The sequence below is a fragment of the Mesoplodon densirostris genome, chromosome 13, assembly GCF_025265405.1.
Source record: "Mesoplodon densirostris isolate mMesDen1 chromosome 13, mMesDen1 primary haplotype, whole genome shotgun sequence".
Lineage (NCBI taxonomy): Eukaryota > Metazoa > Chordata > Mammalia > Artiodactyla > Ziphiidae > Mesoplodon > Mesoplodon densirostris.
In genome coordinates this window covers 18758710-18782658 of record NC_082673.1, presented here as the reverse complement: position 1 = coordinate 18782658, position 23949 = coordinate 18758710, and positions in this window count along the sequence as shown.

Here is a 23949-nt window from a genome sequence, read left to right as displayed (position 1 = left end):
ACTGCAACGAGAAACCTGCACGCCTCAATGAAGAGTAGCCCCCACTTGCCACAACTAGAGAAAGCCCGCACGCAACAACAAAGACCCAACGCAACCAAATAAATAAATAAATAAATACAATTATTTTAAAAAAGAAAGAAAGGTTAGGCTGGATGCTTATTATCTTTAGTTATATACACCCTCAATGTCTGTAGCTGCATACTTTTCTGATGATCAAGTTTCCCTCTTGTACATATTTACTTATGCATGCCTATATGTATGATAAGCATGCAGACACACACGCAACACAACACATGTTCACGAGTTAACTCCATCCCTATCAGTCTCTATACATGTAATAGTGTAGTATATTGCTAGGTGTTAGTAGTTTAGGCTCTAAAGACATGTAGATATTATCTGCCACTTAATAACTCTTTGAAAGTTATTTTGTTTTTCTAAATGTATTTTAGTTTCCTTATCTGTAAATAAGGAAACTTCTCATTCGACAAAGCCTCAAACTTCATTCCTTTCAGGCAAAATGATTTTACCTCTACCATAGGGTTGTTAGGAGAATTAAATGAGATAATTCTCAACACAGTGGTTGAGAGTAAACACTTTATGAATTTTAGCTATCATTATTATAACTAAGCAAATACCAAACACAATGTATTCTAGTATTGAAGTCTATTTTTCTACTCATATGTTGTTCCAAAACATAAATATTTGGAGGATAAACATTACATGAACAAAGAATTACATAGTATTTTACAGTGTAGAAACTATTTCCGCTTAGTTGTATCCTTAAATCATCCCTTTGAACCAGTTACAATAGGAAATAGTGTTATTTCAATTTTATTGTGATTAAAAATAAAACATAGGGACATTGAGTTGTTCATGGTCAGCTTATCAATCTGTATGTCCTGATGACATCCCATGCTTTTCCCACTACATTTTAATGTCTTTTTTCACAGATAAAATATGCACCCTCTCAACTTTGGAAAACTTTCCCCATTTGAATCAAAATCTTTCTCATGTTCCAAGACATACTTTAATTATTTATGCCATACCTTCTTTTGACCAATTCATACCCTAGACAGGAAAATATTTCACTGTTGACTTTCTGGGCATCTTGACAGTTTTCTGGGGCCCTAAGAACTTGCCAGAGTTGGCACAAGAGTTGGGAGCATTCAAGCTATGTTTTCTTAGGTCAAGGCAATAGAAGTAAAAGCAAAAATAAACAAACGGGACCTAATCAAACATAAGCTTTTGCACAGCAAGAGAAACCATCAACAAAATGAAAAGACAACCTATGGACTGGGAGAAAATATTTGCAAATGATGTGACCGACAAGGGCTTAATTTCCAAAATATACAAACAGTTCATACAACTCAATAACAAAAAAAGACAACCCAATCAAAAAAATGGGCCAAAGACCTAAATAGACATTTCTCCAAAGAATACATACTGATGGTCAGTAAGCACATGACTAAATGCTCAACATCACTAATTATTAGATAAATGCAAATCAAAACCACAGTGAGGTGTCACCTCACACTAGTCAGAATGGCCACCATCGAAAAGTCTACAAATAATAAATGCTGGAGAAGATGTGGAGAAAAGGGGGCCCTCCTACACTGTTGGTGGGAACGTAAATTGGTGTAGCCACTATGGAGAACAGTATGGGGGTTCCTTGAAAAACTAAAAATAGAGTTACCATATGATCCAGAAATCCCACTCTTGGGTGTATATCCAGAGGAAACCATACTTTGAAAAGATACATGCACCCCCATGTTCATACCAGTACTATTTAGAATAGCCAAGACATGGAAGGAAGCAACCTAAATGTCCATCAACAGATGAATGGATAAAGAAGATGTGGTATATATATATATATATCTGTAATGGAATACCACTCAGCCATAAAAAAAAAAAGAATGAAATAACGCCATTTGCAGCAACATGGATGGGCCTAGAGATTATCATATTAAGTGAAGTAAGTCAGACAGAGAAAGACAGATATCATATGATATAATTTATATGTGAAATCTAAAAAAAATGGTACAAATGAACTTATTTACAAAACAGAAACAGACTCACAGATTTTGAAAACAAATTTATGGTTACCAAAAGGGAAAGGTGTGTGGAAGGGATAAATTAGGAATTTGGGAGTAACAGGTACACACTACTATATATAAAATAGATAAACAACAAGGACCTACCGGATAGCACAGGGAACTATACTCAATATTTTGTAATAACCTATATGAGAAAAGAATCTGAAAAATAATATATATATATGTACAACTGAATCACTTTGCTGTACACCAAAAACTAACACAACATTGTAAATTAACTATACTTCAATTAAAAAAAAAGTTGGGGACATTCATTTGGAATATGGGCAGAAAGACATCTTACAAAATCAAAGTTTCACTAAGGCATCAATATTACCTGATCTTTAAAGCCTTAGGTAGGCATGTTACAAAACAACGTTAGTTTAAAGGGTTGAAACAACTTGCAACGTATCTTTCTTCTTTGTTGTGTGATAGGAAAAACGAAATCTGAGAAACTTATGTAAAGATGTGATGTGGAAAACTCGACCTCTGTGCACTGGTGCTGAATTGAATCTCAGAGACAGAGTTTTGGGTGAAGTAGAAAAGAATAGCTTTATTTCTTTGCCAAGCAAAGGGGGACACAACAAGCTCATGCCCTCAAAACTGTGTGTCCCAACCCAGGAGGAGATTTGGTGAAGAGTTTTATAGCAGTGGTTTAAGGGCTGGGTTGCTCAAAAGGATCAGGGTGTGTGAAGGGTCTACATTCCTTTAATCTGGGCTTAGGTGGTCTCCTGATGAGCTTCTGTGGTTTTCCAAGTTATCAAACTGTGACTTTCTCTCTAGAATGAAGAATGCTTCATCAAGTAGTTAACATCTTCCATTTGTTGGGGTTTTAGTTCTGCAGAAACCTCAAAGATGTTGTTATGTGTATCACTTGAGATGGTACCAGGACCCTGCCCCAAGACTGCACTATTGTTTCTTGACTGCTCCTCCCTTGTCTCTGCATCCCCTCCCTTCCCTGATTAGCAACTGTTTGAACCTGCCCTTTGGAACTCGGAGAATGAAGCCTATTTCCTACAAATGAGAAACTGGGGACACAGAAAGGCTTCTGTGCCCAGGAGCCCCACTGGATCCTGCTCAGTTTCAGAGGGAAAATGTTTTAAGAAATGGCCCAGGAAATGTGCCAAATAAATATATAAGTACAAATGCACTCTAGTAGTTGTGTTTCAGTGTATGTGATATACAAATAGTGTCTATGACATGGAAGTTATGCCATAGTCTCGAAAGCTATTCCACACATTTCTACCTCTGCAGGGTCTCCCTCATTGATGTCATTCTCTTCTTCCCATTACTGCTGACTCCATTTTAGAAACTCATCATCTCTTCCCTGAATTGTATAATTCAAAATGCTTTTATTAAATTCTATTCATGGCTCAATGATGGTTTCCTGGGAGGTGCAGATACGAGCAGATGTCTACTGCCTCAAAAGAATTCACAGTCAATAGGGAAACACACAGAATCAACTACTGATGATACAAAATCAGACTGTAGATGGGGATAAAATAAAATTATCACAAAATGGCTATGGAAGAATGGTAGAAAAAAATGACTGTTCTGCTTGGGGAGATGTGGGAAAAACTTCACACAGGTTTGAATTGGGCCTTAATTATTTTGAACTGGGCCTTTATTCTAATAGCCTCCAAACTAGTAGTTTCACTTGCAAGCATCTATTACCTTGCCAAATTGCCCATTACATTGCTACAGAAATAACTTTCTAAAATCAGAATCAATGTACACCACCTTACCTTCTTAAAAATTTTCTATCACTGTCTACAGCCCACAGTGGAAAAACTAAAAGGAAACTCTTCAGCATGGAATCTGGTTTCCACCTACCATCTTGGCCTCATCTGAAATGAAGAGTTGCTGACAGCTCCCAGCTGTATCCATCACTGGGAATTGCCCCAGCTGCAGGCAATTGCCTCACCCAAGGTTATACCTCTTCCAGGGAATACCCAGCTGCCAATGATTGACTAATGCCAAGATGCAAAGGTCTGTCCTAATTACCTCAATTTAGCCCATTTCTGAAGGACCTTCCCAGCTCCAAAGGCTTTCCGTAGAATCGACCGAGTCCTCGGTGCAACCACATCACAGGTTAGTTTTTCTTTCTCTTTTTTTTCTCTCAAAAGAACTACCCTATAAATCTTCTGCATGCTGGTTTCCAGGGAATTTATAAGACAAGATGCTAAAGAACCACAACTATAGTGAAAACGCTTCACGGACTGCAGGCTCTAAAGTCAGCCTGCTTATGCATGAATCATTTTGAAATCACTCTATTCAGAATTAGCTACATCTCTCTGTACACATTGTGTGTCCTCTACCTCAGCAATTCTTTATACTGCTTGGATTACTGTGGGTTGTTAATATATTTACCTTCCTTGCGTCCATGCCTTATTATTTATTTCTCCCTACCTAATAGCAGTAGGGTATGTGGTACTTCATTTCTAAACAAAAAGCTAGGGATTCAGTGAATAAACATTATACATAGGTTTAAGCAAATTTGTGAAACTGCTAGAAGTAAACATTATACCGGTTTCCCTGTGCTCAGCCTTTATCACTCCTTTCTGGGTATCTCTCTGACACCTTAGCACAGGAACCAGGTGTCCTCCCTTTATGTTCTCCCACAGATAAGGCCAGAATTTTTCATTAAAGCCATACAAGACGTTTCAAGACCTGAAAAAGCAGTCAGTAAACACTTTTCTTGGCTTAACAGTCTTTAATCTCAAAATCTAGCCACGTAGGACTATTCACCATGTGCTAAAGACCTGTACTTCCCTGCCTCTGTAGACTAGCTCACACTGATTCCTCCATCTGGAATCCTCTCCTGGAACATTAGGAATCCTTCATTAAGAGCTCAGCTCACTAGCTATCTATTTTACATGTATGGAAACTAGAGAGCTAGTGGGAAGCAGCCACATAGCACAGAGAGATCAGCTTGGAGCTTGGTGAACACCTAGAGGGGTGGGATAGGGAGGGTGGGATAGAGACGTAAGAGGAAGGGGATATGGGGATATATGTATATGTATAGCTGATTCACTTTGTTATACAGTAGAAACTAACACAACAATATAAAGCAATTATACTCCAATAAAGATGTTAAAACAAACCAAAAAAATCAGCTCAAATGGCATCTCTTTCGTGAAGCTATCCCAGATGATACCAAAGAGAATTAATAATTTCTTCCTATATATTCTCATTTCCTCTGTGACATTCAACATAGAGTAAGTTGCTCACCAAGCATGTATATTAGCTGTGCTACAAAATGTTGCCCATATTTATATGGCACATAATAAAACTCAGAAAAGAAACTTATGATTAGTAAATAGGATGATAACTGTACTTTCTCTTGGCCTCTCCTTTGTCCTTCTGTAGTGTCTTGCCTACATTTCTATTAGTGCTCTTATTATGAAGCTTAGTCATTGCTTAATTTATGATCCATCTTCTTCATTAAACTGTCAGCACCTGCGGCAGGATCTTCTGTCTTTGGTTTTGAAGTGTTTGCCCCATCGTGAAGGTTCATAATTACTTGGTAAATATCTGTCAGCCCCACCAAACTGTGAGGCCACATGATGTGCCTGCTTTCTTCATGGTTGTATCCCAAGAATCTCACATAATGTGTAGATCATGGCAGACATGTAATACGTTTTTGTCTAAGGGCTGAGTAAATCATCACTTTTTTTTTGTCAGTTGTATTTTAGATATTGTTCACATTCAATTCTCTCTTTTCTAGATGGAAAACCACTTAACTGCAGGAATTGTGACTCATTCTTCTTTAAATTTCCTACCCTGAATACCATATTATGGGCTATTAGTACAGAAGTGTTCAATTAAAGAGCATTGGTTTTCTATACAAAACAAATGTCCAAAGATTATAGTATAAATCTTAAATAAAAAGAATTAAATTCTGTTAAGATTTTCAGACTTAGCAAACTAATAATTTGGGGCAGAGAAAAAGAAGATCTTAAATATTATCACTTAGCCCTACATGAAATATTTATTGAGTAACCAAAATGACCTTCTGAAATGAAAGGGTTTATGTTGCTTATTAATAGAGTTTCACAGTCATACCAAACTCAATTGGCAAGAGGAGAGGAGAATCACACAATTCATGGTATAATGAAAATCGTATTTTTTTCCTCTAATTACTTGGTAGTTTTTTATGACTTAAGAACTCTGATTTCTCATAAAATTGCAAATAAGAGATGACTCTTCCCATTCCAGTGGTCTTTTTTCTCCCTACTTGTTGCACACCCTCTTCCTGTGAGACAACCCAAGCATACATCATCTTGGACTTTTTCAGACTATGCAAATATCTGTGGTTGTGTCTACACAGCACCAAAAGAATGAAACAAGCAAGTGAAAAAATCAGTTAGTTTAGAAAAAAGTCTTTCATTTGATACAAAGTAACCCATTGACAATATATTTTCAAAATTTTTTTATAATGTGAGGAACCAATCCTTATTAGCTTCCTCAGTTTGAAAAGCAAGATCCAAATTTGTGCACTTAGCTCTGTTGAGAATGTTGTCCATATTTACATAGCATCTGCTAAATCAAAGAGGAAAATTCAGTGACCATAAAACATTGCAAAGAGTGCACATTTCCTTGGCTTCTCCTCAGTTCTTCTTTAAAGCTCTGCATATACTTCTACTAGTGTTATCATAAATTTAGTAAATGTTTATCTCTGGTCTTTTCCATTAGATAACCAGTTCCTTGAAGACATGAACTATCTTCTACATTTGTATCTTCTATATCAGTATCCTGAGCACCTAGTTTATTATAATAACTGTTTGTCAATTTCATAAATTAATGAATTAAATAACGTTTTTGCTACAGTGTATACAAATATGGTGATACGTTTGGGTCATGGGGATAGATCTTGATTAGTAATTTAAAACATTTTAATTCTCCTAAAGCACACACAGCTGAATATTCCTAGGCCATTACTATTGAAATACTATCTCATTATGCTGTAAGATTGCATAAACATAAGGCAAAGAAGTGTAAATATATGAGGGTCATGTGAAGACCCAGAAGCTAAAATTAGCCTTTGTGAAGAGTCCTCATTATCAAGTGAAACAAAATTTTAAGGCTACATAAGCCTATAACATTTTTAGCTCTGATACAGGATATACCATAATGTGACCCCTTGTAAGTCAGAACTGAAATATGTCTTTGACCTTTGAGGTCCATCAAAAAAGAGATTCTGAAAATAAGAACCAGATTATTATTAATCTTTTAATAGGTTTTGTGATGTTTGTGACTACTTTTCAATATGAACTGCCCCTCTTGTGTTTTCATACTGGGTGGTCAGTCTAGTGAAGGCCAAGGACCAGGACAGGAGTAGTGACTAGATAGGTCTGAGGCACAGGACTAGTATTGTTTACAGAATAACCTATGGATTCTCTAAGCAACATACATGTATGCATTATTTAATCCACAAAACAAGTCTATGACATAGGGCACTATTACTATTCTCATTTTACAGATGAGAAAACTGAAGGACAAGGTTCAAGGAATTTGGCCAAGGTGACACAACTGGTAAGTAGCAAAGCCTGGATCCACGTGTTGACAGGCTTTAATTGCTGGCTTTCTGGTCTCTTTTTTCAATGTTTTGGGGCTTAGCAGAATGTCTGGCACATAACTGGTGCTGGATGGATGGATGGATGAATGGATAGATAGAAGGAAGCTTGGATGATAACTGTGGAAGCTAGGAAGTCCCACAAATCATGCTCTCTATTAAGTCAAACATAATAAATATAACTTTGGATTCACAAAATAATAGTATTTTGATTCACAAAATTATTAGTCAGTCAGAGGCAGGTACTATTTTACTAGAGAGAAGGAGTCAATATCAAGGAGTAAGACAGTAAGGATCAGAGTTAGACCTAGTAGACTGTAAAATACAAAGTTCACAAAGGGCCCTGCAAGGAGATACGGATATGAAATTCAGCTTTGAGAATGTTGTAGTCAAGATAAAGGCAAAAGAACCAGGGAAAAGCTCCAGTAAGGAGGTTTTTTGGTTTCATTTTTGTTGTTGTTGTTTTTTAAACCAGAAAAGGAAAATCTTCTGAGATTTTAGTTTATTTAGAAACTTCTTTCTAGGATCACTTTTTTTCTCGAAGTATAGGCAGAGCAGTTGTCCTAGATGTAATAAAGGACTGACAGGACAAGGAAATAGATGTCTGATGCCAACTCACGTCACCTAGATGACCTTAAAAAGCTGGTTTTGAAAGTCCTTAAAACAAAAAGTTAAAAGAATTTAAAAATTGGTAGGATTCATCTGGCCATTTAGAAACTGGTATGTTTTTTCTGTATATGAACTGTACATATTTTTTTATGCTTATAAAGTCAGTGGTTATAAAATTCATTTGGCTGATTATATTCATGCACTCACATGGTCATTCATGTAAGACAATCACTTATGCTAGTTTTTGTTTCCTTATTATTCGTGAGTTATCTGGCTGTACAAACTCTTCTAATCCATGGGCAATTACTATGCTTTAACTCTTGCTATGTAGACACATTATGGTATATGGGGTTTTCATACTGGAAGGAAATTATACAAGTGGAAGACTGTGACCAAGAATTGAAAAGTTATCTGACCCAAACCAAATGCTAGGGAACTGTGTAAATTTCCAGGGTGGAAGCAAAAGATAAATGCCAGATTACAACCACACATGGTTGTGAAAATTTTGAAAGGAAAATTCCAAGAAGCCAAAATTCTACTGTTTCCTTTGTAGTTGTTTGAAAACAAAGCAACCAGCTGGGTTCCCTTTATTTGCACATCTGAAAGTATGCAGCAGTGTAGCAAATGGTTTTCTGAAATAAATAAATAATATCCTTTTTGGAATCACTGAATCATAGATTTTGAAGAGTTCTTAGCAGGATATCATCCTATTTCAAGTGAAATTACACTTCAGCCATTTTAGAGGAAAGAAATTCTGTTTTAAAGACATCCAGGAAAGTTTAAAATACTCCTTAGAGTATATTATAAATGTTTCCAGAATGATAACTGCAACTTCTTGAGTGTCAAGTATCAGATATTGTGTTAAGCATTCACATACTTGTACAACAACATCTCAAGGATGATATTGTTGCCATTTTATAGACTAGGACATGAGTCTTAGAGGATCTAAGCAATTTGCCAGCTCAAACCTGGCAATCATCAGGGGCCAGAATTCCAAACCAGTTATGTCTGGTTTCAAAGTTGGAGGTTTTCCCACCACATTTCCACTGACCGTCATTCATTAGATAGACCCCAAATTCATCATGCTGGATTTTAGATTATTCTCTCCAATCCTCAGAATGGCAGGAGAATATATTTTGTTTATTGTCACTGTCTAGATTAAATGATAACATAGCCTCATTTGAACATACATTGCCACTGAAGTGTATGTAAATTGAGGAAACCTATTGATTTCTATAATCTTAACGATGCTTTCTAACTCTAATAATGTAAAATGAGGTTTGGAAGTTGCAAGTCGGCGGAAAAAGATAAAAATCTTTTATATTTCCTCTAAGTGCTTCGTTTTAATCTTCTAGTTTGATTTCGTATCATATAATGAGTGGTTCTGGTGAATTGGATTATTGTTCTCATTTCTTCACTTGCTCATGTGATCTTGCAGTGTGTTAGAATAGGAGAATATCCCCTCCACACAAACGCATGCACACACACCCCATCAATGTTGGGTTTTGCTATATGACCTGCTTTAGTCAGTGGAATGCAAGTGACCATGACTGTAGTAAAGGCCATAAATGTATTTGGTTTGGTTTGACTCCTTGTACTCCTGTGATCTGCCATGAAAAGAAAAGGCTTGCCAAGGTAACCTCTCATCCAGGAAGAGGATGAAGACATACAGGGCTAAGCCACTGAATTTGTGGGCTTTTACATAGCATCCTTGTGGCAATGGCTAACTAATGTGTTCATGGTGTAATCTAGCTGGTTGCATAGCTCAGGGACACTGGTACCTCTGGACAAGCCACCACTAGTCCTATTTACATAAGGACCCGTGGAATACAATTTTTAAAGGACGGGGTGGGCTTCCCTGGTGGCGCAGTGGTTGAGAGTCCGCCTGCCGATGCAGGGGACACGGGTTCATGCCCCGGTACGGGAGGATCCCACATGCCACGGAGCGGCTGGGCCTGGGAGCCATGGCCGCTGAGCCTGCGCGTCTGGAGCCTGTGCTCCGCAACGGGAGAGGCCACAACAGTGAGAGGCCCGTGTACCGCAAAAAAAAAAAATAATAATAATAATAATAATAATAATAAAGGACGGGGAATGACTGATTTTCTTACTCCAGACAACTCAAGAGAAATAAAGGCTTGCACATAAAGATATGGCAGGTGCTAGTTTAGAAGGCACCTTGAAGGCCAGGATATCTTGAGGCAGGAGTGAGATGTCAGGGGGTAGTGGTCACAGCAGGATCACTGAAATAAGACTAGAGACACCTAGGTACTATGTAAGAGGCGAGCTGGAACCAACCACAAGTTATGATAGGGAAGGACTATACAAGCTATAATTGGAGTCCCATAATAATCTAGATAAAGATAAAATTATCACTCTGATTATAGCACAGCCCTTAGGTATTTGCTCTGATTGCTGTGGCCCAGGGAAAGGAGAAATACAAACAGAATATGAAAAGACACATTAAGATACAAAGAATAGGGCTTCCCTGGTGGTGCAGTGGTTGAGAGTCTGCCTGCCGATGCAGGGGACACGGGTTCGTGCCCCAGTCCGGGAAGATCCCACATGCCGCGGAGCGGCTGGGCCCGTGAGCCATGGCTGCTGAGCCTGCGCGTCCGGAGCCAAAAAAAAAAAAAAGATACAAAGAATAGCACCAGCATTCTTTTTAAACCAAGAGGAACATTAGAGATCCACATGCTAATTTCATAGATGGGTAAAATAAATCCAAGGAAATTAGGCATGTTGTCCAAATATGTTCAGAGTCCTGACACAAAGATGGACTACAACCTACTCAGCTGATTTTTCAGTCCAGTTCTCCTGCTACTCACAAGTAAGTGGTACTGTATTTCAAGAGCCTCACAATTATTTGTATTATGTAACTTAGAGTTTGTGTTCAGTTAGAGATCATGTTAGTGAGTTCATTCCAACTGGTATTAATGAAATTCAGGAAGGCCAAGTGATGAGAATATCAGTCATCTTCAGAATCATTAAATATATTACTAAGTTCTTCATTCTCAATTCTTTCTTAAAACTCTGTTATCCTGAATAACAAATATTTCAGATTATTTTGTAATATTTGATACATACATAAGAATATATATGTACATATTGTGAAGCCTAATGGGACTCCTTCCCAACCCGTCTGCTATTCTGCATTTTGTGTTTTTCACACCTCATTTTTATGCTTTTATTGCATGTGCATATGTATAGCTGAACATATACTTAATAGTGCTTGCCTTTGAACTTCACAAAAGTGATATTGTACTGTACACAATCTTCTAAAACCCCTTTTTATTTCTAAATGGTTATTTTCAACCATGTTCTCTGTGTGACTGTGATTCTTTCATTTTAACCACTGTATAGTATTTTACTGTGTAAATACACCATAATTTATTAATTCATTCTCCCATCTATGGGTAGTGGTATCGTGTCTAGTTATGTTCTGTTACAAATAATTTTTCTGTAAAAAATTCTTGTACGCTTCTGTTGGTGAACATAAATGAGAGTTTCTCAGGTTTATATAACTAGAAGTAGATTTGCCAGGTTGTAGAATGTGCAAAAGATGATCCAAGTGGTTGCATCAATACACTGTCTTGCAGCAGTATGTGAGAATTCAAAACACCTGACATCCTCTGGTTTCTTAAATTTTTGGCAATGTGTGGGTGTTAAGTTGTATCTCATGTGGATTTTATTTGCATTTTCCTGATTTCTAAAAAAACTGAAAATATTTTCATAAGCATTTCTGTTTTCTGTTTTCCTATGCTTATGTTTTTTCCTTTGTTGAAATATTTGTTGATACCTTTTGATCATTTCACTATTGGGATTTTGTTAATTTTTAGTAATCTGTAGCCTTTCTTTATTCTTGATGCAAATTCATTTTCAGTTATATTTCTTGAAAATATATTCTTCAGGTTTTGACTTACTTTCACTCTCATCATGATGTAGTTTGATGAAAAGGAGTTATTAATTTTAAAGAATTTAAATGTATCAATCTTTCTTCCTTTTTTTTAGAGAGATTTTGCATCTTATTGAAAAATCCTTCTATATCCTGAACTCATAGTCAACCTTATGTTATCCTCTAAACATTTTAAAGTTTGCCTTTCCTATTTAAATTTTTAATCCATTTGGAAATAGTTTTGTGTGTACAGTGTGATCAGTTCCCCTACACAGATAACCAAATGTCTCAGCACCAGGTACTGAAGAGACGTAACTTTCCCCAGTGATCTATTGAGTTGGCCAAAAAATTCATTTGGGTTTTTCCGGAAGGTCTGAGCGAACTTTCTGGCCAACCCCATATAATGACATCTCTGTCAGATATCAAACTGCCATCAATTTATGGTTCTGTCTCTTGTCTCTCTATATTGTTCCATTGCTCAATGTTCTTATCACTATATTAATACCAGATTCTCTTAATTATCATTACTACAAAAATGCCTCAGTTTCTGGTGAGCAAATCTACAATTTTATTGCAATTCATCAGAAATGGCTTGGCTAAATTTTGACCCTGCTCTTCCATGTATATTTTCCAATAAATATATAAAGCTTTTTAAAAGTTTTAAAACAAATATTTTTATGGAATTGCATTGTACCTAAAGATAAATTTTCAGAAAATTGACACTTTGGTAACATTGATCTTTCTATCCATTAACGTGGTTTTATCTCTCCTTTGGTTTAGATCTCTGTAGTCTGTCATGAAAGTTTATAACCATCTCCACAAAAGCCTGAAGTATCCATTTTTAGGTTTATTCCTGGATATATATTTATTTATACGATGAATGATATACTTCTATAAATTACATTTTCTATTTGTTAGAAATGCAATTTGCTTTTGTACATAGATCTTACTGTATGACACCAGCATTTTAAACTCCTTTGTGAATTCTAATAGCTTGTATACAGATTTATTGGGGTTTTTCAAGTTGACAATAACATGACCTGGAAATGATATAATAGTTTTCTATCTTTCTCTCAATATCTATATACTTTATGCCTATTTCTTTCCTTTTCTTTTGTTTTTTTTACCAAATGGCACAGTTCATGGTGTATCCAGATTTGCAAGTGGGCAGGCCACCCACATCTCGAGGTACCATCCTGGGGGTCTAGTATCAAAAGAATCAGGTTTAAGCAGAAGGGTGTATCCATTTTGCATTCTACTCTCAGCATACAAATCTGTTTGGGAGCTGAATGGCCTATTTAAATCTAGCCAGAAACCTCCTAGTGGGGCCTGGACCTCATCCAGATGTTCACAATTTAAAAAATGTGAGATAGAAAAACTTCAAACCTCTATGGTGGTAATTGTTAGCCATGCCTTCACTTAAGTCTTATGCAGAAGCTCTTAAAAATGCTAATACCAGGGCACTATCTTAGAAAAATGAAATCAGAACCTCTGGTAGTGGGACCCAGGGATTAGTATTATTTTTAATTTATTTAAACTATAAAGCAAACAAAAAAAACAATTCACTGTTTCTCCCACCTCCCACTTCTGCCAATTACCAATCTGTTCTCTGTGCCTATGAGCTTGGTGTTTGTTTGTTTGTTTGTTTGTTTATAGATTCCACATATAAGAGATCATACAGTATTTGTCATTCTCTGCTTGACTTATTTCACTTAGCATAATGCCCTCCAGGTTCATCCATGCTGTGGCAAATGGCAAGATTTCATTTCTTTATAGCTGAAAAATATTTCACTGTGTGTGTGTGTATTCGTATATGTATATGTACATCTATCACAACATCTTCATCCACTCATCCTTCGATGGACACTTAGGTTGCTATCATATCTTGGCTATTGTAAACAATGCTGCAGTGAACATGGGGGTACATATATCTTTTTTGAGTTAGCATTTGGATAAATACCCATAAGTGGAATGGCTGGATCATACAATAGTTCTATCCTTAATTTTTTGAGAATCCTCCATATTGTTTTCCCCAGTGGCTGCACCAATCTACATTCCCATCCACTGGGTACAAGCATTCCCTTTTCTCTATATCCTCGCCCACACTTCTTATTTCTTGTCTTTTCAGAAATACCCATTCTGACAGGTGGAAGGTGATATCTCATGGTGGTTTTTAATTTGCATTTCCCTGAGGAGTAATGATGTTGATCATCTTTTCATGTTTGTGTTGGCCATAAGTATGTCTTCTTTGGAAAAATGTCTATTCAGAGTTTCTGCCCATGCTTTAATGAGATTGTCTGCTTTTGTTTTTGCTATTGAGTTGTATGAGTTCTTTTAATATATTTGATATGAGCCCCTTATCAGGTATATTCTGTGCAAACATTTTCTCCCATTCAGTTAGTTGCCTTTTCATTATGTTGATGGTTTCCTTGCCATGCAGGAGCTTTTTAGTTTGATGTAGTCCCACTTGTTTGTTTTTGCTTCTGTTGCTTTTGGTTTTGGTGTCAGATTCAAAAATCATTGCCAAGACCTATGTCAAGGAGCTTACTGCCTATGTTTTCTTCTAAGAGTTTTATGGTTTTAGGTTCTTACATTCAAGTCTTTAATTCGCTTTGAGTTAATTTTTGTGTATGGTGTAAGATGGTCCAGTTACATTCTTTTTCATGTGGACTCCATCTTTCCCAACACCACTTATTGAAGAGGTTGTCCTTTCCCCTTTATCTATTCTTGGTCCCTTTGTCATAAATGAATTGACCATATATGCATGGATTTATGTCTGGGCACTCTATTCTGTTCCATTGATCTATGTGTCTGTTAAGCTAATATCATACTGTTTTAATTACTATAGCTTTGTGATATAGTTTGAAATCAGAGCACATGATGCATCTAGCTTTGTTCTTCTTTCTCAAGATTGTTTTGACTATTTGTGGTTCCGTACAAATTTTGGGATTGTTTGTTCTATTTCTGCAAAAAATGTCTTTGGAATTTTGACAGGGATTGCATTGAATTTGTAGATTGTTTTGGGTAGTATGGACATTTTAACAATATTAATTCTTCCAGTCTATGAGCATGGAATATCTTTCCATATATTTGTGTCTTCTTTACTTTTCATCATTAATGTCTAGTAGGTTTCAATATATACATCTTTCACCTCCTTGGTGAAATTTATTTATAGATATTCTTTTTGTTACAATTGTAAGTAGGATTGTTTTCTTAATTTCTCTTTCTGATAGTTTGTTATTAGTGTATAGAAACATGACAGATTTTTGTTTATTATCTTTGTGTCTTGCAAATTTATTCAATTATTCATTCTAACAGTTTATGATAGAGTCTTTAGAGTTTTCTATATATAATATCATGTCATCTGCATGTAGTGACAGTTTCCAATTTGGATGTCTTTCATTCTCCTTGCCTAATTTCTCTGGCTAGGACTTTCAATAGTATGTTGAATAAAAGTGGTGAAAGTGGGCATCTTTATCTTGTTCTGTATCTTAGAGGAAAAGCTTTTAGCTTTTACCATTGAGAATGATGTTAGCTGTGGGTTTGTCACCTATGGCCTTTATTATGTTGAAGTATATTCCCTCTATACCACTTTGTTGGGAGTTTTTATCATAAATGGATGTTGAATTTTGTCAAAAGCTTTCCCTACATCCATTGAGATAATCGTATGATTTTTACCTTTCATTTAGTTAATGTGGTGTATCACGTTGACTGATTTGGAGAGGTTGAATCATCCTTGTATTCCTGGAATAAGTCCCACTTGATCATGGTGTAGGTATATGATCATTTAATGTATTGTTGAATTTAGTTTGCTAGTATTTTGTTAAGGATTTTTGCATCTATGTTCATCAGAGATATTGACCTTTAATTTTATATCTATTTCTTATCTTACTCTGCTAGCTAGGACCTACATTAAAACACTAAAAAAAAAAAAAAAAAAGTTGTAATAAATACTCTTGTTTTCTCCTGATTTCAGAGGAAACACTTCTAACATTAAAACATTAAAAATTATATTTCACATAGATTGTTGATGGGTTTTGGTAAAGATTTTCTCTTCTAAGTTTGACAAGAATTTTATCATAATGGAATGTTGAATGTTATGGAATATTTCACTCCAGTGATTGAGAGACTCATATAGTCTTACTCTTTACTCTTAAATGGTGAGTGAAACTTTTAGGTTTATTATTACTTTTAACATGTATTTTTACAGGGATAAATCTAACTTTGCTATCATGGTTATCTTTTTTTTTTTTTACATGACTGGTCAGACTTTTATCTATATTCTTAAGTGAGACTGGAATGTACTCTCCTTTCTCATAATATCCTTTTATAATTTTCTTATCAAGGTTATACTGACTTCATTAAATGACCTGGGAACTACTACCATTCTTTCTAGTCTCTGGAAAATGTGAGAATTATTTTCTCTTCATTTAAAATTTAGTAGAACTTGTCTATAAAACATTTAAGGCAGTTGTTTTCCTTGTGGGAATATTTTTAATTATATATTTAATTGCTGACTATAAGACAATTCAGACTTTCTATTTTCCCTTTATTTGTTTTCAGTATTATATGTTTTCTAGGAATTCATCTATTTTGTTAGTGCTATCAAACATTTTCTATTAATTTTCATGTAGAAATCTCATTTTTCCAATTTTTACTCTATCTTCAGTTATTAGATTTTTTAATCCATAATATTATTCCATAACTTCTTTCTTTTTTTACCTCAATCTCATCAGAGATTTTCTCAATTAGTCTTTTAAAGAAATCACTTTTTCACTTGCTAATTTCTTCATTTTTCTTTACTACAGCCATCATTATTTTCTTGGCTTTATTCTACTGTTCTTTTTCTTATTAATTTTGATGTCTAACTCATTCACTTTTAGCCTCCTTTACAAATATTAGCATATTTACACTGTTTTGCTGTCAATATGCTGCTTTTCCTTCATACCACAGATCTTGATATGTGGTAACCTAAACATCATCCAGTTCTCCATATTACTATATTTTATTTTTTATTTTTCTGATTCTGAATTTTTTAGAAGTATGATTTTTAATTTCCAAATTTTTGATATGTTAATTTATCTTGTTGCAATTTCCTTCCAACCTAATTGCACTGAGATAGGCTGTGTGACACCAGTGTCATGTGGTTTGCATGATACCAGGTTTTTGAAGTTTGTTGAAACTTGCTTTATAGGTTAATAATACATATATGGTCAGTTTTTTTAATGTTTTTTATGTGTTTGTGAAGAATGTATATTCTCTAATAATGAGTAAATGATTCCATACTTAGCCATTGATTTAAGTTTATTAATTATGTGGCTTAACTCTCATAATTTATTATATTTTGTTTCTTTGACCTTTGACAGTAAAGAACAGTATTGAAACTCTTCATAATGACAGTGTGCTCATTTATCCCTCTATAAATTTCTTGCAGATATATTGATGTGATTTTATTAGGTGCATATTAGTTTAGAATTATTGTATCTTCCTGGTGAATTGAGCTTTTTTTTTAATTGAACTTTTTAACATTATGTAATTACCTTTTCTATTTCTTTTTTTGGGGGGTTTAAGTATATTTTGTGTTATTAATATAGTCACACCATTTCTTTTTAACATCCTTTCATTTTTTACTTTCCCAAGTTACATTTTAGGTGTTGCTCTTGTCTCCTTATTCTTGGATTTTAACTTTTAAACCTGTTGAATAACTCTATTTATTGTGATTATTAGTATATTTGAAATGTTTTATCACCATCTTACTTTTTGTACTGTCACAACTTTTTCTATGCTTTATCTATACTCTTGCCTTTTTTGGGACTGATTGAGTATTTTTGTTTGTTTTCATATTTTTTTCCTTCTACTGTTTGGAAGTTATATCTTCTACTTTTTTTTTTTTTTGATGGTTACTTTTGAAATATTACCATGCAAAAGTTTAATTAATATGTCAATCTGCCACATGAATAATACAAGAACCATATATCATTTTAACTATAATGAAACTAATCTCAACCTACTGGCTAATTTTGCCCATAGTTCAGTTTTTTTCCATTTTTAATCAGGAAAAATTGGACATTTTCATTATTATTTTATAAAGTGTTTGTTTATTCCTTTGTGCACCTACATTTTCTATTTAAAATCACTTTTCTCATGAAAAAATATTGTGGAAGACATTTCCCTGAGTTCACAATTCTAAGTTGAAGTTGATTTTTCTCGGCATATTGAAGATATTATTCCACAGTCTTCTGATTTTAATATTGCTCTTGAGAGGTCTGGTGTCTGAAAAATTGTTCCTTCAGAGATGATTTTTTTTTTCTCTCTGGCTGCTAAAAATGGCTGTTAAAAGTAGCTCCTTTAATTGAAGATATAATTTATTTTAACAAGTTAAAATATTGTAAAATTTTAGAGGTGTATCAAATAGATAATAATTACACTTAAGAAGCATTTACTATTGGGGTATGTCATACATTTAAGAAGATAATTAAATGGTGTGAAGACAGGATCATTAAGACTGTTTCTATCCTCCTCAAATGCCTTTCTATCTATTTAACTGTGCCTAAAATTCTACTTAGGTTTAAGTTGTGCTTTTCATGAAATTTTGTGTGACTGAATCTTTATTTTCATTCAGGTACTTTGAAAGTCATTCTTCAGAAAGGTCTTTCCTAACCACTCCACCTGGAGTGATTATTCACTGATCATTCATCCTAATTAAGTTGGTCATTCATCACCATATCATCCTAATTTAATTCTCTGTACAGTACTCATCACTATCTGATATTTTCTCTGTTTGTTTGCTGTCTGTCTTTTCACACTAAAACGTAAGACCCATGAGGGCAAAACTTTGTTATTCACCAATGCAGTCCTACAGTTTAGGAAAGTATCTGGTACACAGGAAGTTTTCATAAGTTTGTTCAATTACTGAATAATATACATATAACATATATATATATATATATATTCTTGAAAGTTATAACACTTGTAATACTTATCTACTACTTGTACTATCTACTTATCTAATACTTATCTGTTAATAATTTGTTTACCAAGATGAATGAACCCTTTAATTATGGTCTAAGATATGTGTCAGCAGCCAGAATGTGAGAAAGATAAGGAGGGAAATATAAATAATACCAGTGGAAGATCACAAAGTGGAGAACACTAAAGAAAAGCTTACCCAAATTCTCTCATGATTCTTTCATCTTTGGCAGGGAAAATAAAGCCATGCTGAGCACATGTTGTTAGAAAACTAGAAATTCACACCTTTCAATATTATGTTTAATTTCATGTAAAATTCCTTCTCCTACTTTCTACAATTATTTATCACTATAGTGTCCTAGTTCTTTAAATAGTTAGGTACTTAATACTTAATTTTATTTAATAATTAATTACTTAATCACTAAACTAAATCATTCCTACCCAGATGTGGAAAGAGTGGCAAATGAGGAGTGGGAGATGAACCAGTTCTAGAAACCATTACTCTTGCTTGGGGGTAGCAAATATGTAGCTATTACTACCACTGATACTCATGGAGTCATAACTAATCAACTGTGCACTCATTCTGAGCACAGTCTTTCACAACACAGTGATTCAGGCACAGGAGATAAATTTTATTTGCCACCTCTATATAAGATGAATAAAGAAAAACCTTTAGTGTAACCAGTCTAAACTATGTATTACTGTAACTTCAGGTATGTTAATGATATATATAAGGGTAAACTATTAGACTGATCCTGATTATATTTGTAAAGACTTTGATTTTCATGAAAAAAGGATGTATTCTTTATAACTGTTAACCCCAAGCCCAGAATTTATGGAAAATGAATACTCCTAAACCTATCAGACACTGTACCAGATGGAAAATAAGCCATCTTGAGGGTAAAGGGAATTGACTTTTACAAATGTTTTCTTTGAACACATATTAGAGTTGTAAAAAAGGAACAAATATAAATGAACTACAGTATATAACTTAAACTTTCTTCTTGCCCCAACCAAAGATTGAGGAACAAAAAACTTTTGTAGTGACTGAGAGATAACTGAAAAAATTTATGCATAAGTCTGCCCTGCTTTGAGCTAGAAATAAAGTGTAACACAAGCTAAAAGGATATTTACCTCCACTTCAGTGCATCTACTCATGTAACTTAGTAAAAGGATGTCACTAAAGTGACTGGTAAGATATAATGCTAATTTCGATAGCCCACCATGGTAGTCATCTTTGGGAATGGGAGAGAATACCAGTGTGGCAAATCACATCTGATCGGTGTCAGAATCAGCTGAGAAGGTGATTACTAAATATAGGAAGAAAAGAGCAGTTTAGCCCTCTAAGCTCATGAGAGACTCCCTGGGGACTCTTAAACCAGCAGAGAGGGAGTTGAAAGAGAAATGGATTCCACGGATTCTGCCATTTCCTTATGATTATTGTGACCCTATTTTCCCTTCAGGCTGGGAGACCTTGGCAAACATTCTGTAACATTTGTGTTTTAAGAATATCTACTCTTTTTAATAATACATAATAATTCAAACAGCTGGACTTCTTTCCTCTCAATAAAAGCCACACTTGTTTTTTCAGTCTCTTCTTCCCTTACTAATTGTCTCATTATTGATGAGAAGTGTCATCAGTGGATTGAAAAAAGGCATCATCCATCTTGCAGCTGTGTGCTTAATTTCTGTCCTCAATGATGGATGTTGACCAAGAAGTCTATCAACCAAGAAGGCAGAGCAACAGAGCACAAAACTTATCCCACTGAACTCTGAATAATTCAACTTATATTTTAGGAAAAGGCAATCCTTTGTTAATGTAATAAACCTACAATTAAACTTTTCCAAGTTTTACCGAGATATAATTGATATTCAGCACTGTATAATGTGTACAGCAAAATGATTTGACTTATATATGTTGTGAAATAATTACCACAATAAATTTAGTTAACATCTATCATCTCATATAGATACCCCCAAAAAAGAATTTTTTTCCTTGTGGTGAGAACAGTTAGGATCTTTCCTAAACAATGCTATATGGTATATTACAAGATTGTTAACTATAGTCATCATGTTACATGCCTAGTACTTACTTATCTTATAACTGGTAGTTTGTAGCTTTTGATCACATTTACTCAGTTCTCCCCTCCCGCCAGTTCCCACCTCTACTATCCACAATTCTGATCTTTTTTTCTATCAGTTGAGGATTTTTCTGTTTGTTTGTTCTTTTTTTTTTTTTTAGATTCCTCCTGTGAGGTCATACAGTGTGTCTTTCCCTGTCTAACTAATTTCATTTAGCATAATGCCCTCAAAGTCCATCTGTGTTTTTTCAAACAGCAGAATTTTCTTCTTTTTATGGCTTAATAATATTCCATCACATATATACATATATACATGTACACCACAACTTCTTCATCCATATTTCTCTCAGTGGGCCCTTAGGTTGCTTCCATGTCTTGGCCATTGTAAATAATGCTGCTATGAACACAGCAGATATCTCTTCAACATAGAGTTTTCATTTCTTTCAGATATATTCTCAGAAGTGGAATTGCTGGAACATATGGAAGTTTCTATTTTCAATTTTTTGAAGAACCTCCATACTGTTTCCATAGTGGCTACACCAATTTACATTCCCGCCAACAGTGCACAAGTCTTCACTTTTCTCCACATTCTTGCCAACACTTGTTATCCCTTGTCTTTTTTTTTTTAACATCTTTATTGGCGTATACTTGTTTTACAATGGTGTGTTAGTTTCTGCTTTATAACAAAGTGAATCAGCTATACATATACATATATCCCCATATCTCCTCTCTCTTGCAGCTCCCTCCCACCCTCCCCATCCCACCCCTCTAGGTGGTCACAAAGCACCGAGCTGATTTACCTGTGCTATGCAGCTGCTTCCCACTAGCTATCTATTTTACATTTGGTAGTATATATAAGTCCATGACCCTCTCTCACTTCGTCCCAGCTTACCCTTCCCCCTCCCTGTGTCTTCAAGTCCATTCTCTACATCTACATATTTATTCCTGTCCTGCCCCTAGGTTCTTCATAACCATTTTTTTTTTAGATTCCTTATATATGTGTTAGTATACAGTATTTGTTTTTCTCTTTCTGACTTACTTCACTCTGTATGATAGACTCTAGGTCCATCTACCTCACTACAAATAACTCAATTTCATTTCTTTTCATGGCCCAGTAATGTTCCATTGTATATATGTGCCACATCCTTATCCATTCATCTGTCGATGGACACTTAAGTTGCTTCCATGTCCTGGCTATTGTAAATAGAGCTGCAGTGAACATTGTAGTGCATGACTCTTTTTGAATTACAGTTTTCTCAGGGTATATGCCCAGTAGTGGGATTGCTGGGTTATATGGTAGTTCAGTTTTTAGTTTTTTAAGGAACCTCTATACTGTTCTCTGTAGTGGCTGTATCAATTTACATTCCCACCAACAGTGCAAGAGGGTTCCCTTTCCTCCACACCCTCTCCAGCATTTATTATTTATAGATTTTTTTGATGATGGCCATTCTGACTGGTGTGAGGTGATACCTCGTTGTAGTTCTGATCTGTATTTCTCTAATAATTAGTGATGTTGAGCATTCTTTCTTGTGTTTGTTGGCAATCTGTATATCTTCTTTCGAGAATCTTCTGCCCATTTTTGGATTGGGTTGTTTTTTTGATATTGAGCTGCATGAGCTGCTTGTAAATTTTGGAAATTAATCCTTTGTGAGTTGCTTCATTTGCAAATTTTCTCTCCCATTCTGAGGGTTGTCTTTTCATCTTGTTTATGGTTTCCTTCGCTGTGCAGAAGCTCCCTTGTCTTTTTTAATGTTAAGCATTCTAACAGATCAGAGATGATATCTCATTGTAGTTTTTGATTTGCATTTCCCTTATGGTTAGTGATGCTGAGCACCTTTTCGTGTACCTTCTGGCCATCTGTATATCTTCTTTGTAAAAATGTCTGTTCAGGTCATTTTCCCATTTTATTAATCTGATAGTTTTTTGCTATTGAGTTGTATGAGTTCTTTATATATTTTGGATATTAACCCCTTATCATATAAATGATTTGCAAATATTTTTCCATAATGTAGGGTGCCATTTTTTTTTGCTTTTGTTTTGTTTTTGCTGTGCAGAAAGAAGCTTTTTAGTTTCATGTAGTCCCACATGTTTGTTTTTCATTTTGTTGCTTGTGCTTTAGGTGGCATATCCAGAAAAATCACTGCCAAGACCCATATCAATGAGCTTTTTTTCCTATGTTTTCTTCTAGGAATTTATGATTTCTTGTTTTACATTTAAATCTTTAATCCATTTCAAGTTAAGTTTTGTGAGTGCTGTAAGATAAAGGTGTAGTTGCATTCAATTATACTTTAAAACAGTACTTACCAGGATATGAGCAGAATTCAGCATATAATATTAAAACCATCCAACATTGTGTCTTAAAGAACCTCCATAATATTAAGATGATATTTGTATGAATTCATGAATTCTGGAATGATATTTACACCTTGCTGACTGTCACGGTTCTCTTCCCATTCTCCCTGAAACTGCACTGGACATAACACCTGACTTTTCATTTTCCCTTACTGTAAGCCAATTACAGATCTAAGGAACAGTCAACAGGAAAGGTCCCTGAAAACCCATTTAACTATCATGACTCACAGTCAATTTCACTACTATTTACCCTTCACCTCTAAAATAGCCTGAGTCCATCCTATCACCATCACTGTGATATCCTATTGCTCCCATTCACCTGTATGTCTTCCTTATATTATACTGAGATACACCAGGCCAACGAAATGCCTTTACAAC